The 16,443-nt window shown below is 36.8% G+C and overlaps 6 non-coding genes across 6 annotated transcripts; all 6 read left to right on the top strand.

Moving 5' to 3' along the window:
- Positions 1–1,436: 1,436 nt before the first annotated feature.
- Trnat-agu lies at positions 1,437–1,509 on the top strand. The gene has a single exon. It is a non-coding gene; the product is annotated as a tRNA-Thr (tRNA).
- Positions 1,510–2,880: 1,371 nt separating this feature from the next.
- Positions 2,881–2,953, top strand: Trnat-agu. Its single transcript has one exon. It is a non-coding gene; the product is annotated as a tRNA-Thr (tRNA).
- A 411-nt stretch (positions 2,954–3,364) lies between these two features.
- On the top strand, positions 3,365–3,437 carry Trnat-agu. Its single transcript has one exon. It is a non-coding gene; the product is annotated as a tRNA-Thr (tRNA).
- Positions 3,438–12,381: 8,944 nt separating this feature from the next.
- On the top strand, positions 12,382–12,454 carry Trnat-agu. The gene has a single exon. It is a non-coding gene; the product is annotated as a tRNA-Thr (tRNA).
- A 2,801-nt stretch (positions 12,455–15,255) lies between these two features.
- On the top strand, positions 15,256–15,328 carry Trnat-agu. Its single transcript has one exon. It is a non-coding gene; the product is annotated as a tRNA-Thr (tRNA).
- Positions 15,329–16,213: 885 nt separating this feature from the next.
- Positions 16,214–16,286, top strand: Trnat-agu. The gene has a single exon. It is a non-coding gene; the product is annotated as a tRNA-Thr (tRNA).
- The last annotated feature ends 157 nt before the right edge of the window (positions 16,287–16,443 follow it).

The raw sequence follows: 16,443 nt of genomic DNA, 5'->3' as shown, positions 1-16,443 counted from the left end.
TGGCAAAGCGCCTGCCTAGTAAGCAGGAGATCACGAGTTCGAGTCTCGTTGGCACCTGTAAGAAATGTCATCATAATCATCCCGTGTCTCTTAGAAATCAGAAAAATAACTGATGGAATCGTTAAAATAAGTTCTAGTATAGCGCAGAATACCGTTAAATTGCTAGTTATAATGATTATTTTCTTGGTAGTCTAATTTTGACTGCCTACTAGGGCACAATTCCATAGGTATTTTCCATGCTAAAATTTAAACACCAAATCATAATAACTAATTGTGCAGCATGGATCTGCTCTTCCTAGTAAGAGACCAGGACTCGTAGTATCGTTGAAAATCTCGTTGATTTTTATGTAAATTGTTCTTTGTGCTGTGGAACAGTTGGGAACTTTAAAATAGAAGTAATCAATTGTAAAACTGCTTTTGTGACGTCATGACCATTTCTGAAGTTGTTGTACTATGAAGCCGTTTTGTGGTCCTATGGCTTAGATGGCAAAGCGCCTGCCTAGTAAGCAGGAGATCACGAGTTCGAGTTTCGTTGGGACTTGTAAGAAATGTCATCATAATCATCCCGTGTCTCTTAGAAATCAGAAAAAGAACTGATGGAATCGTTAAAATAAGTTCTAGTATAGCGCAGAATACCGTTAAATTGCTAGTTATAATGATTATTTTCTTGGTAGTCTAATTTTGACTGCCTACTAGGGCACAATTCCATAGGAAGTTTCCATGCTAAAATTTAAACACCAAATCATAATAACTAATTGTGCAGCATGGATCTGCTCTTCCTAGTAAGAGACCAGGACTCGTAGTATCGTTGAAAATCTCGTTGATTTTTTTGTAAATTGTTCTTTGTGCTGTGGAACAGTTGGGAACTTTAAAATAGAAGTAATCAATTGTAAAACTGCTGTTGTGACGTCATGACCATTTTTGAAATTGTTGTCCTATGAAGCCGTTTTGTGGTCCTATGGCTTAGATGGCAAAGCGCCTGCCTAGTAAGCAGGAGATCACGAGTTCGACTCTCGTTGGGACCTGTAAGAAATGTCATCATAATCATCCCGTGTCTCTTAGAAATCAGAAAAAGAACTGATAGAATCGTTAAAATAAGTTCTATTATAGCGCAGAATACCGTTAAATTGCTAGTTATAATGATTATTTTCTTGGTAGTCTAATTTTGACTGCCTACTAGGGCACAATTCCATAGGTATTTTCCATGCTAAAATTTAAACACCAAATCATAATAACTAATTGTGCAGCATGGATCTGCTCTTCCTAGTAAGAGACCAGGACTCGTAGTATCGTTGAAAATCTCGTTGATATTTTTGTAAATTGTTCTTTCTGCTGTGGAACAGTTGGGAACTTTAAAATAAAGGTAATCAATTGTAAAACTGCTGTTGTGACGTCATGACCACTTTTCAGATTGTTGTCCTATGAAGCCGTTTTGTGGTCCTATGGCTTAGATGGCAAAGCGCCTGCCTAGTAAGCAGGAGATCACGAGTTCGAGTCTCGTTGGGACCTGTAAGAAATGTCATCATAATCATCCCGTGTCTCTTAGAAATCAGAAAAAGAACTGATAGAATCGTTAAAATAAGTTCTATTATAGCGCAGAATACCGTTAAATTGCTAGTTATAATGATTATTTTCTTGGTAGTCTAATTTTGACTGCCTACTAGGGCACAATTCCATAGGTATTTTCCATGCTAAAATTTAAACACCAAATCATAATAACTAATTGTGCAGCATGGATCTGCTCTTCCTAGTAAGAGACCAGGACTCGTAGTATCGTTGAAAATCTCGTTGATATTTTTGTAAATTGTTTCTTTCTGCTGTGGAACAGTTGGGAACTTTAAAATAAAGGTAATCAATTGTAAAACTGCTGTTGTGACGTCATGACCACTTTTGAGATTGTTGTCCTATGAAGCCGTTTTGTGGTACTATGGCTTAGATGGCAAAGCGCCTGCCTAGTAAGCAGGAGATCACGAGTTCGAGTCTCGTTGGGACCTGTAAGAAATGTCATCATAATCATCCCGTGTCTCTTAGAAATCAGAAAAAGAACTGATAGAATCGTTAAAATAAGTTCTATTATAGCGCAGAATACCGTTAAACTTGCTAGTTATAATGATTATTTTCTTGGTAGTCTAATTTTGACTGCCTACTAGGGCACAATTCCATAGGTATTTTCCATGCTAAAATTTAAACACCAAATCATAATAACTAATTGTGCAGCATGGATCTGCTCTTCCTAGTAAGAGACCAGGACTCGTAGTATCGTTGAAAATCTCGTTGATATTTTTGTAAATTGTTCTTTGTGCTGTGGAACAGTTGGGAACTTTAAAATAAAGGTAATTAATTGTAAAACTGCTGTTGTGACGTCATGACCACTTTTGAGATTGTTGTCCTATGAAGCCGTTTTGTGGTCCTATGGCTTAGATGGCAAAGCGCCTGCCTAGTAAGCACGAGATCACGAGTTCGAGTCTCGTTGGGACCTGTAAGAAATGTCATCATAATCATCCCGTGTCTCTTAGAAATCAGAAAAAGAACTGATAGAATCGTTAAAATAAGTTCTATTATAGCGCAGAATACCGTTAAATTGCTAGTTATAATGATTATTTTCTTGGTAGTCTAATTTTGATTGCCTATTCGGGCACAATTCCAAAGGTATTTTCCATGCTGAAATTTAAACACCAAATCATAATAACTAATTGTGCAGCATGAATCTGCTCTTCCTAGTAAGAGACCAGGACTCGTAGTATCGTTGAAAATCTCGTTGATTTTTTTGTAAATTGTTTGGAACAGTTGGGAACTTTAAAATAGAAGTAATCAATTGTAAAACTGCTTTTGTGACGTCATGACCACTTTTTAAATTGTTGTCCTATGAAGCCGTTTTGTGGTCCTATGGCTTAGATGGCAAAGCGCCTGCCTAGTAAGCAGGAGATCACGAGTTCGAGTCTCGTTGGGACCTGTAAGAAATGTCATCATAATCATCCCGTGTCTCTTAGAATTCAGAAAAAGAACTGATAGAATCGTTAAAATAAGATCTATTTTAGCGCAGAATACCGTTAAATTGCTAGTTATAATGATTATTTTCTTGGTAGTCTAATTTTGACTGCCTATTAGGGCACAATTCCATAGGTATTTTCCATGCTAAAATTTAAACACCAAATCATAATAACTAATTGTGCAGCATGGATCTGCTCTTCCTAGTAAGAGACCAGGACTCGTAGTATCGTTGAAAATCTCGTTGATATTTTTGTAAATTGTTCTTTGTGCTGTGGAACAGTTGGGAACTTTAAAATAAAGGTAATCAATTGTAAAACTGCTGTTGTGACGTCATGACCACTTTTGAGATTGTTGTCCTATGAAGCCGTTTTGTGGTCCTATGGCTTAGATGGCAAAGCGCCTGCCTAGTAAGCAGGAGATCACGAGTTCGAGTCTCGTTGGGACCTGTAAGAAATGTCATCATAATCATCCCGTGTCTCTTAGAAATCAGAAAAAGAACTGATAGAATCGTTAAAATAAGTTCTATTATAGCGCAGAATACCGTTAAATTGCTAGTTATAATGATTATTTTCTTGGTAGTCTAATTTTGATTGCCTATTCGGGCACAATTCCAAAGGTATTTTCCATGCTGAAATTTAAACACCAAATCATAATAACTAATTGTGCAGCATGAATCTGCTCTTCCTAGTAAGAGACCAGGACTCGTAGTATCGTTGAAAATCTCGTTGATTTTTTTGTAAATTGTTTGGAACAGTTGGGAACTTTAAAATAGAAGTAATCAATTGTAAAACTGCTTTTGTGACGTCATGACCATTTCTGAAGTTGTTGTACTATGAAGCCGTTTTGTGGTCCTATGGCTTAGATGGCAAAGCGCCTGCCTAGTAAGCAGGAGATCACGAGTTCGACTCTCGTTGGGACCTGTAAGAAATGTCATCATAATCATCCCGTGCCTCTTAGAAATCAGAAAAAGAACTGATAGAATCGTTAAAATAAGTTCTATTATAGCGCAGAATACCGTTAAATTGCTAGTTATAATGATTATTTTCTTGGTAGTCTAATTTTGACTGCCTACTAGGGCACAATTTCATAGGTATTTTCCATGCTAAAATTTAAACACCAAATCATAATAACTAATTGTGCAGCATGGATCTGCTCTTCCTAGTAAGAGACCAGGACTCGTAGTATCGTTGAAAATCTCGTTGATTTTTTTGTAAATTGTTCTTTGTGCTGTGGAACAGTTGGGAACTTTAAAATCGAAGTAATCAATTGTAAAACTGCTGTTGTGACGTCATGACCATTTTTGAGATTGTTGTACTATGAAGCCGTTTTGTGGTCCTATGGCTTAGATGGCAAAGCGCCTGCCTAGTAAGCAGGAGATCACGAGTTCGAGTTTCGTTGGGACTTGTAAGAAATGTCATCATAATAATCCCGTGTCTCTTAGAAATCAGAAAAAGAACTGATGGAATCGTTAAAATAAGTTCTAGTATAGCGCAGAATACCGTTAAATTGCTAGTTATAATGATTATTTTCTTGGTAGTCTAATTTTGACTGCCTACTAGGGCACAATTCCATAGGAATTTTCCATGCTAAAATTTAAACACCAAATCATAATAACTAATTGTGCAGCATGGATCTGCTCTTCCTAGTAAGAGACCAGGACTCGTAGTATCGTTGAAAATCTCGTTGATTTTTTTGTAAATTGTTCTTTGTGCTGTGGAACAGTTGGGAACTTTAAAATAGAAGTAATCAATTGTAAAACTGCTGTTGTGACGTCATGACCATTTTTGAAATTGTTGTCCTATGAAGCCGTTTTGTGGTCCTATGGCTTAGATGGCAAAGCGCCTGCCTAGTAAGCAGGAGATCACGAGTTCGAGTCTCATTGGGACCTGTAAGAAATGTCATCATAATCATCCCGTGTCTCTTAGAAATCAGAAAAAGAACTGATAGAATCGTTAAAATAAGTTCTATTATAGCGCAGAATACCGTTAAATTGCTAGTTATAATGATTATTTTCTTGGTAGTCTAATTTTGACTGCCTACTAGGGCACAATTTCATAGGTATTTTCCATGCTAAAATTTAAACACCAAATCATAATAACTAATTGTGCAGCATGGATCTGCTCTTCCTAGTAAGAGACCAGGACTCGTAGTATCGTTGAAAATCTCGTTGATTTTTTTGTAAATTGTTTGGAACAGTTGGGAACTTTAAAATAGAAGTAATCAATTGTAAAACTGCTTTTGTGACGTCATGACCACTTTTTAAATTGTTGTCCTATGAAGCCGTTTTGTGGTCCTATGGCTTAGATGGCAAAGCGCCTGCCTAGTAAGCAGGAGATCACGAGTTCGAGTCTCATTGGGACCTGTAAGGAATGTCATCATAATCATCTCGTGTCTCTTAGAAATCAGAAAAAGAACTGATAGAATCGTTAAAATAAGTTCTATTATAGCGCAGAATACCGTTAAATTGCTAGTTATAATGATTATTTTCTTGGTAGTCTAATTTTGACTGCCTACTAGGGCACAATTCCATAGGTATTTTCCATGCTAAAATTTAAACACCAAATCATAATAACTAATTGTGCAGCATGGATCTGCTCTTCCTAGTAAGAGACCAGGACTCGTAGTATCGTTGAAAATCTCGTTGATTTTTTTGTAAATTGTTCTTTGTGCTGTGGAACAGTTGGGAACTTTAAAATCGAAGTAATCAATTGTAAAACTGCTGTTGTGACGTCATGACCATTTTTGAGATTGTTGTCCTATGAAGCCCCTTTTGTGGTCCTATGGCTTAGATGGCAAAGCGCTTGCCTAGTAAGCAGGAGATCACGAGTTCGACTCTCGTTGGGACCTGTAAACGTTTAAATTGCTTGTTTAAGTTTAAATTGCTAGTTATAATGATTATTTTCTTGGTAGTCTAATTTTGACTGCCTACTAGGGCACAATTCCATAGGTATTTTCCATGCTAAAATTTAAACACCAAATCATAATAACTAATTGTGCAGCATGGATCTGCTCTTCCTAGTAAGAGACCAGGACTCGTAGTATCGTTGAAAATCTCGTTGATTTTTTTGTAAATTGTTTGGAACAGTTGGGAACTTTAAAATAGAAGTAATCAATTGTAAAACTGCTTTTGTGACGTCATGACCACTTTTTAAATTGTTGTCCTATGAAGCCGTTTTGTGGTCCTATGGCTTAGATGGCAAAGCTCCTGCCTAGTAAGCAGGTGATCACGAGTTCGAGTCTCGTTGGGACCTGTAAGAAATGTCATCATAATCATCCCGTGTCTCTTAGAAATCAGAAAAAGAACTGATGGAATCGTTAAAATAAGTTCTAGTATAGCGCAGAATACCGTTAAATTGCTAGTTATAATGATTATTTTCTTGGTAGTCTAATTTTGACTGCCTACTAGGGCACAATTCCATAGGTATTTTCCATGCTAAAATTTAAACACCAAATCATAATAACTAATTGTGCAGCATGGATCTGCTCTTCCTAGTAAGAGACCAGGACTCGTAGTATCGTTGAAAATCTCGTTGATATTTTTGTAAATTGTTCTTTGTGCTGTGGAACAGTTGGGAACTTTAAAATAAAGGTAATCAATTGTAAAACTGCTGTTGTGACGTCATGACCACTTTTGAGATTGTTGTCCTATGAAGCCGTTTTGTGGTCCTATGGCTTAGATGGCAAAGCGCCTGCCTAGTAAGCAGGAGATCACAAGTTCGAGTCTCGTTGGGACCTGTAAGAAATGTCATCATAATCATCCCGTGTCTCTTAGAAATCAGAAAAAGAACTGATAGAATCGTTAAAATAAGTTCTATTATAGCGCAGAATACCGTTAAATTGCTAGTTATAATGATTATTTTCTTGGTAGTCTAATTTTGACTGCCTACTAGGGCACAATTCCATAGGTATTTTCCATGCTAAAATTTAAACACCAAATCATAATAACTAATTGTGCAGCATGGATCTGCTCTTCCTAGTAAGAGACCAGGACTCGTAGTATCGTTGAAAATCTCGTTGATTTTTTTGTAAATTGTTTGGAACAGTTGGAAACTTTAAAATAGAAGTAATCAATTGTAAAACTGCTTTTGTGACGTCATGACCACTTTTTAAATTGTTGTCCTATGAAGCCGTTTTGTGGTCCTATGGCTTAGATGGCAAAGCTCCTGCCTAGTAAGCAGGTGATCACGAGTTCGAGTCTCGTTGGGACCTGTAAGAAATGTCATCATTATCATCCCGTGTCTCTTAGAAATCAGAAAAATAACTGATGGAATCGTTAAAATAAGTTCTAGTATAGCGCAGAATACCGTTAAATTGCTAGTTATAATGATTATTTTCTTGGTAGTCTAATTTTGACTGCCTACTAGGGCACAATTCCATAGGTATTTTCCATGCTAAAATTTAAACACCAAATCATAATAACTAATTGTGCAGCATGGATCTGCTCTTCCTAGTAAGAGACCAGGACTCGTAGTATCGTTGAAAATCTCGTTGATTTTTTTGTAAATTGTTTGGAACAGTTGGGAACTTTAAAATAGAAGTAATCAATTGTAAAACTGCTTTCGTGACGTCATGACCACTTTTTAAATTGTTGTCCTATGAAGCCGTTTTGTGGTCCTATGGCTTAGATGGCAAAGCTCCTGCCTAGTAAGCAGGTGATCACGAGTTCGAGTCTCGTTGGGACCTGTAAGAAATGTCATCATAATCATCCCGTGTCTCTTAGAAATCAGAAAAAGAACTGATGGAATCGTTAAAATAAGTTCTAGTATAGCGCAGAATACCGTTAAATTGCTAGTTATAATGATTATTTTCTTGGTAGTCTAATTTTGACTGCCTACTAGGGCACAATTCCATAGGTATTTTCCATGCTAAAATGTAAACACCAAATCATAATAACTAATTGTGCAGCATGGATCTGCTCTTCCTAGTAAGAGACCAGGACTCGTAGTATCGTTGAAAATCTCGTTGATTTTTTTGTAAATTGTTCTTTGTGCTGTGGAACAGTTGGGAACTTTAAAATCGAAGTAATCAATTGTAAAACTGCTGTTGTGACGTCATGACCATTTTTGAGATTGTTGTCCTATGAAGCCGTTTTGTGGTCCTAAGGCTTAGATGGCAAAGCGCCTGCCTAGTAAGCAGGAGATCACGAGTTCGATTCTCGTTGGGACCTGTAAGAAATGTCATCATAATCATCCCGTGTCTCTTAAAAATCAGAAAAAGAACTGATAGAATCGTTAAAATAAGTTCTATTATAGCGCAGAATACCGTTAAATTGCTAGTTATAATGATTATTTTCTTGGTAGTCTAATTTTGACTGCCTACTAGGGCACAATTCCATAGGTATTTTCCATGCTAAAATTTAAACACCAAATCATAATAACTAATTGTGCAGCATGGATCTGCTCTTCCTAGTAAGAGACCAGGACTCGTAGTATCGTTGAAAATCTCGTTGATTTTTTTGTAAATTGTTTGGAACAGTTGGGAACTTTAAAATAGAAGTAATCAATTGTAAAACTGCTTTCGTGACGTCATGACCACTTTTTAAATTGTTGTCCTATGAAGCCGTTTTGTGGTCCTATGGCTTAGATGGCAAAGCGCCTGCCTAGTAAGCAGGAGATCACGAGTTCGACTCTCGTTGGGACCTGTAAGAAATGTCATCATAATCATCCCGTGTCTCTTAGAAATCAGAAAAATAACTGATGGAATCGTTAAAATAAGTTCTAGTATAGCGCAGAATACCGTTAAATTGCTAGTTATAATGATTATTTTCTTGGTAGTCTAATTTTGACTGCCTACTAGGGCACAATTCCATAGGTATTTTCCATGCTAAAATTTAAACACCAAATCATAATAACTAATTGTGCAGCATGGATCTGCTCTTCCTAGTAAGAGACCAGGACTCGTAGTATCGTTGAAAATCTCGTTGATTTTTTTGTAAATTGTTTGGAACAGTTGGGAACTTTAAAATAGAAGTAATCAATTGTAAAACTGCTTTCGTGACGTCATGACCACTTTTTAAATTGTTGTCCTATGAAGCCGTTTTGTGGTCCTATGGCTTAGATGGCAAAGCTCCTGCCTAGTAAGCAGGTGATCACGAGTTCGAGTCTCGTTGGGACCTGTAAGAAATGTCATCATAATCATCCCGTGTCTCTTAGAAATCAGAAAAAGAACTGATGGAATCGTTAAAATAAGTTCTAGTATAGCGCAGAATACCGTTAAATTGCTAGTTATAATGATTATTTTCTTGGTAGTCTAATTTTGACTGCCTACTAGGGCACAATTCCATAGGTATTTTCCATGCTAAAATGTAAACACCAAATCATAATAACTAATTGTGCAGCATGGATCTGCTCTTCCTAGTAAGAGACCAGGACTCGTAGTATCGTTGAAAATCTCGTTGATTTTTTTGTAAATTGTTCTTTGTGCTGTGGAACAGTTGGGAACTTTAAAATCGAAGTAATCAATTGTAAAACTGCTGTTGTGACGTCATGACCATTTTTGAGATTGTTGTCCTATGAAGCCGATTTGTGGTCCTAAGGCTTAGATGGCAAAGCGCCTGCCTAGTAAGCAGGAGATCACGAGTTCGATTCTCGTTGGGACCTGTAATAAATGTCATCATAATCATCCCGTGTCTCTTAGAAATCAGAAAAAGAACTGATAGAATCGTTAAAATAAGTTCTATTATAGCGCAGAATACCGTTAAATTGCTAGTTATAATGATTATTTTCTTGGTAGTCTAATTTTGACTGCCTACTAGGGCACAATTCCATAGGTATTTTCCATGCTAAAATTTAAACACCAAATCATAATAACTAATTGTGCAGCATGGATCTGCTCTTCCTAGTAAGAGACCAGGACTCGTAGTATCGTTGAAAATCTCGTTGATTTTTTTGTAAATTGTTTGGAACAGTTGGGAACTTTAAAATAGAAGTAATCAATTGTAAAACTGCTTTCGTGACGTCATGACCACTTTTTAAATTGTTGTCCTATGAAGCCGTTTTGTGGTCCTATGGCTTAGATGGCAAAGCTCCTGCCTAGTAAGCAGGTGATCACGAGTTCGAGTCTCGTTGGGACCTGTAAGAAATGTCATCATAATCATCCCGTGTCTCTTAGAAATCAGAAAAAGAACTGATGGAATCGTTAAAATAAGTTCTAGTATAGCGCAGAATACCGTTAAATTGCTAGTTATAATGATTATTTTCTTGGTAGTCTAATTTTGACTGCCTACTAGGGCACAATTCCATAGGTATTTTCCATGCTAAAATGTAAACACCAAATCATAATAACTAATTGTGCAGCATGGATCTGCTCTTCCTAGTAAGAGACCAGGACTCGTAGTATCGTTGAAAATCTCGTTGATTTTTTTGTAAATTGTTCTTTGTGCTGTGGAACAGTTGGGAACTTTAAAATCGAAGTAATCAATTGTAAAACTGCTGTTGTGACGTCATGACCATTTTTGAGATTGTTGTCCTATGAAGCCGTTTTGTGGTCCTAAGGCTTAGATGGCAAAGCGCCTGCCTAGTAAGCAGGAGATCACGAGTTCGATTCTCGTTGGGACCTGTAAGAAATGTCATCATAATCATCCCGTGTCTCTTAGAAATCAGAAAAAGAACTGATAGAATCGTTAAAATAAGTTCTATTATAGCGCAGAATACCGTTAAATTGCTAGTTATAATGATTATTTTCTTGGTAGTCTAATTTTGACTGCCTACTAGGGCACAATTCCATAGGTATTTTCCATGCTAAAATTTAAACACCAAATCATAATAACTAATTGTGCAGCATGGATCTGCTCTTCCTAGTAAGAGACCAGGACTCGTAGTATCGTTGAAAATCTCGTTGATTTTTTTGTAAATTGTTTGGAACAGTTGGGAACTTTAAAATAGAAGTAATCAATTGTAAAACTGCTTTCGTGACGTCATGACCACTTTTTAAATTGTTGTCCTATGAAGCCGTTTTGTGGTCCTATGGCTTAGATGGCAAAGCTCCTGCCTAGTAAGCAGGTGATCACGAGTTCGAGTCTCGTTGGGACCTGTAAGAAATGTCATCATAATCATCCCGTGTCTCTTAGAAATCAGAAAAAGAACTGATGGAATCGTTAAAATAAGTTCTAGTATAGCGCAGAATACCGTTAAATTGCTAGTTATAATGATTATTTTCTTGGTAGTCTAATTTTGACTGCCTACTAGGGCACAATTCCATAGGTATTTTCCATGCTAAAATTTAAACACCAAATCATAATAACTAATTGTGCAGCATGGATCTGCTCTTCCTAGTAAGAGACCAGGACTCGTAGTATCGTTGAAAATCTCGTTGATTTTTTTGTAAATTGTTTGGAACAGTTGGGAACTTTAAAATAGAAGTAATCAATTGTAAAACTGCTTTCGTGACGTCATGACCACTTTTTAAATTGTTGTCCTATGAAGCCGTTTTGTGGTCCTATGGCTTAGATGGCAAAGCTCCTGCCTAGTAAGCAGGTGATCACGAGTTCGAGTCTCGTTGGGACCTGTAAGAAATGTCATCATAATCATCCCGTGTCTCTTAGAAATCAGAAAAAGAACTGATGGAATCGTTAAAATAAGTTCTAGTATAGCGCAGAATACCGTTAAATTGCTAGTTATAATGATTATTTTCTTGGTAGTCTAATTTTGACTGCCTACTAGGGCACAATTCCATAGGTATTTTCCATGCTAAAATGTAAACACCAAATCATAATAACTAATTGTGCAGCATGGATCTGCTCTTCCTAGTAAGAGACCAGGACTCGTAGTATCGTTGAAAATCTCGTTGATTTTTTTGTAAATTGTTCTTTGTGCTGTGGAACAGTTGGGAACTTTAAAATCGAAGTAATCAATTGTAAAACTGCTGTTGTGACGTCATGACCATTTTTGAGATTGTTGTCCTATGAAGCCGTTTTGTGGTCCTAAGGCTTAGATGGCAAAGCGCCTGCCTAGTAAGCAGGAGATCACGAGTTCGATTCTCGTTGGGACCTGTAAGAAATGTCATCATAATCATCCCGTGTCTCTTAGAAATCAGAAAAAGAACTGATAGAATCGTTAAAATAAGTTCTATTATAGCGCAGAATACCGTTAAATTGCTAGTTATAATGATTATTTTCTTGGTAGTCTAATTTTGACTGCCTACTAGGGCACAATTCCATAGGTATTTTCCATGCTAAAATTTAAACACCAAATCATAATAACTAATTGTGCAGCATGGATCTGCTCTTCCTAGTAAGAGACCAGGACTCGTAGTATCGTTGAAAATCTCGTTGATTTTTTTGTAAATTGTTTGGAACAGTTGGGAACTTTAAAATAGAAGTAATCAATTGTAAAACTGCTTTCGTGACGTCATGACCACTTTTTAAATTGTTGTCCTATGAAGCCGTTTTGTGGTCCTATGGCTTAGATGGCAAAGCGCCTGCCTAGTAAGCAGGAGATCACGAGTTCGAGTCTCGTTGGGACCTGTAAGAAATGTCATCATAATCATCCCGTGTCTCTTAGAAATCAGAAAAATAACTGATGGAATCGTTAAAATAAGTTCTAGTATAGCGCAGAATACCGTTAAATTGCTAGTTATAATGATTATTTTCTTGGTAGTCTAATTTTGACTGCCTACTAGGGCACAATTCCATAGGTATTTTCCATGCTAAAATTTAAACACCAAATCATAATAACTAATTGTGCAGCATGGATCTGCTCTTCCTAGTAAGAGACCAGGACTCGTAGTATCGTTGAAAATCTCGTTGATTTTTTTGTAAATTGTTTGGAACAGTTGGGAACTTTAAAATAGAAGTAATCAATTGTAAAACTGCTTTTGTGACGTCATGACCACTTTTTAAATTGTTGTCCTATGAAGCCGTTTTGTGGTCCTATGGCTTAGATGGCAAAGCGCCTGCCTAGTAAGCAGGAGATCACGAGATCGAGTCTCGTTGGCACCTGTAAGAAATGTCATCATAATCATCCCGTGTCTCTTAGAAATCAGAAAAATAACTGATGGAATCGTTAAAATAAGTTCTAGTATAGCGCAGAATACCGTTAAATTGCTAGTTATAATGATTATTTTCTTGGTAGTCTAATTTTGACTGCCTACTAGGGCACAATTCCATAGGTATTTTCCATGCTAAAATTTAAACACCAAATCATAATAACTAATTGTGCAGCATGGATCTGCTCTTCCTAGTAAGAGACCAGGACTCGTAGTATCGTTGAAAATCTCGTTGATTTTTTTGTAAATTGTTCTTTGTGCTGTGGAACAGTTGGGAACTTTAAAATCGAAGTAATCAATTGTAAAACTGCTGTTGTGACGTCATGACCATTTTTGAAATTGTTGTCCTATGAAGCCGTTTTGTGGTCCTATGGCTTAGATGGCAAAGCGCCTGCCTAGTAAGCAGGTGATCACGAGTTCGAGTCTCGTTGGGACCTGTAAGAAATGTCATCATTATCATCCCGTGTCTCTTAGAAATCAGAAAAATAACTGATGGAATCGTTAAAATAAGTTCTAGTATAGCGCAGAATACCGTTAAATTGCTAGTTATAATGATTATTTTCTTGGTAGTCTAATTTTGACTGCCTACTAGGGCACAATTCCATAGGTATTTTCCATGCTAAAATTTAAACACCAAATCATAATAACTAATTGTGCAGCATGGATCTGCTCTTCCTAGTAAGAGACCAGGACTCGTAGTATCGTTGAAAATCTCGTTGATTTTTTTGTAAATTGTTCTTTGTGCTGTGGAACAGTTGGGAACTTTAAAATCGAAGTAATCAATTGTAAAACTGCTGTTGTGACGTCATGACCATTTTTGAAATTGTTGTCCTATGAAGCCGTTTTGTGGTCCTATGGCTTAGATGGCAAAGCGCCTGCCTAGTAAGCAGGTGATCACGAGTTCGAGTCTCGTTGGGACCTGTAAGAAATGTCATCATTATCATCCCGTGTCTCTTAGAAATCAGAAAAATAACTGATGGAATCGTTAAAATAAGTTCTAGTATAGCGCAGAATACCGTTAAATTGCTAGTTATAATGATTATTTTCTTGGTAGTCTAATTTTGACTGCCTACTAGGGCACAATTCCATAGGTATTTTCCATGCTAAAATTTAAACACCAAATCATAATAACTAATTGTGCAGCATGGATCTGCTCTTCCTAGTAAGAGACCAGGACTCGTAGTATCGTTGAAAATCTCGTTGATTTTTTTGTAAATTGTTTGGAACAGTTGGGAACTTTAAAATAGAAGTAATCAATTGTAAAACTGCTTTCGTGACGTCATGACCACTTTTTAAATTGTTGTCCTATGAAGCCGTTTTGTGGTCCTATGGCTTAGATGGCAAAGCTCCTGCCTAGTAAGCAGGTGATCACGAGTTCGAGTCTCGTTGGGACCTGTAAGAAATGTCATCATAATCATCCCGTGTCTCTTAGAAATCAGAAAAAGAACTGATGGAATCGTTAAAATAAGTTCTAGTATAGCGCAGAATACCGTTAAATTGCTAGTTATAATGATTATTTTCTTGGTAGTCTAATTTTGACTGCCTACTAGGGCACAATTCCATAGGTATTTTCCATGCTAAAATGTAAACACCAAATCATAATAACTAATTGTGCAGCATGGATCTGCTCTTCCTAGTAAGAGACCAGGACTCGTAGTATCGTTGAAAATCTCGTTGATTTTTTTGTAAATTGTTCTTTGTGCTGTGGAACAGTTGGGAACTTTAAAATCGAAGTAATCAATTGTAAAACTGCTGTTGTGACGTCATGACCATTTTTGAGATTGTTGTCCTATGAAGCCGTTTTGTGGTCCTAAGGCTTAGATGGCAAAGCGCCTGCCTAGTAAGCAGGAGATCACGAGTTCGATTCTCGTTGGGACCTGTAAGAAATGTCATCATAATCATCCCGTGTCTCTTAGAAATCAGAAAAAGAACTGATAGAATCGTTAAAATAAGTTCTATTATAGCGCAGAATACCGTTAAATTGCTAGTTATAATGATTATTTTCTTGGTAGTCTAATTTTGACTGCCTACTAGGGCACAATTCCATAGGTATTTTCCATGCTAAAATTTAAACACCAAATCATAATAACTAATTGTGCAGCATGGATCTGCTCTTCCTAGTAAGAGACCAGGACTCGTAGTATCGTTGAAAATCTCGTTGATTTTTTTGTAAATTGTTTGGAACAGTTGGGAACTTTAAAATATAAGTAATCAATTGTAAAACTGCTTTCGTGACGTCATGACCACTTTTTAAATTGTTGTCCTATGAAGCCGTTTTGTGGTCCTATGGCTTAGATGGCAAAGCGCCTGCCTAGTAAGCAGGAGATCACGAGTTCGAGTCTCGTTGGGACCTGTAAGAAATGTCATCATAATCATCCCGTGTCTCTTAGAAATCAGAAAAATAACTGATGGAATCGTTAAAATAAGTTCTAGTATAGCGCAGAATACCGTTAAATTGCTAGTTATAATGATTATTTTCTTGGTAGTCTAATTTTGACTGCCTACTAGGGCACAATTCCATAGGTATTTTCCATGCTAAAATTTAAACACCAAATCATAATAACTAATTGTGCAGCATGGATCTGCTCTTCCTAGTAAGAGACCAGGACTCGTAGTATCGTTGAAAATCTCGTTGATTTTTTTGTAAATTGTTTGGAACAGTTGGGAACTTTAAAATAGAAGTAATCAATTGTAAAACTGCTTTTGTGACGTCATGACCACTTTTTAAATTGTTGTCCTATGAAGCCGTTTTGTGGTCCTATGGCTTAGATGGCAAAGCGCCTGCCTAGTAAGCAGGAGATCACGAGTTCGAGTCTCGTTGGCACCTGTAAGAAATGTCATCATAATCATCCCGTGTCTCTTAGAAATCAGAAAAATAACTGATGGAATCGTTAAAATAAGTTCTAGTATAGCGCAGAATACCGTTAAATTGCTAGTTATAATGATTATTTTCTTGGTAGTCTAATTTTGACTGCCTACTAGGGCACAATTCCATAGGTATTTTCCATGCTAAAATTTAAACACCAAATCATAATAACTAATTGTGCAGCATGGATCTGCTCTTCCTAGTAAGAGACCAGGACTCGTAGTATCGTTGAAAATCTCGTTGATTTTTTTGTAAATTGTTCTTTGTGCTGTGGAACAGTTGGGAACTTTAAAATCGAAGTAATCAATTGTAAAACTGCTGTTGTGACGTCATGACCATTTTTGAAATTGTTGTCCTATGAAGCCGTTTTGTGGTCCTATGGCTTAGATGGCAAAGCGCCTGCCTAGTAAGCAGGAGATCACGAGTTCGAGTCTCGTTGGGACCTGTAAGAAATGTCATCATAATCATCCCGTGTCTCTTAGAAATCAGAAAAAGAACTGATAGAATCGTTAAAATAAGTTCTATTATAGCGCAGAATACCGTTAAATTGCTAGTTATAATGATTATTTTCTTGGTAGTCTAATTTTGACTGCCTACTAGGG

This window comes from Daphnia pulicaria, chromosome 1 (genome assembly GCF_021234035.1).
Source record: "Daphnia pulicaria isolate SC F1-1A chromosome 1, SC_F0-13Bv2, whole genome shotgun sequence".
NCBI lineage: Eukaryota > Metazoa > Arthropoda > Branchiopoda > Diplostraca > Daphniidae > Daphnia > Daphnia pulicaria.
Note: the sequence above shows the minus strand (reverse complement) of the source record. Positions and strands in the feature narration are given on the sequence as shown.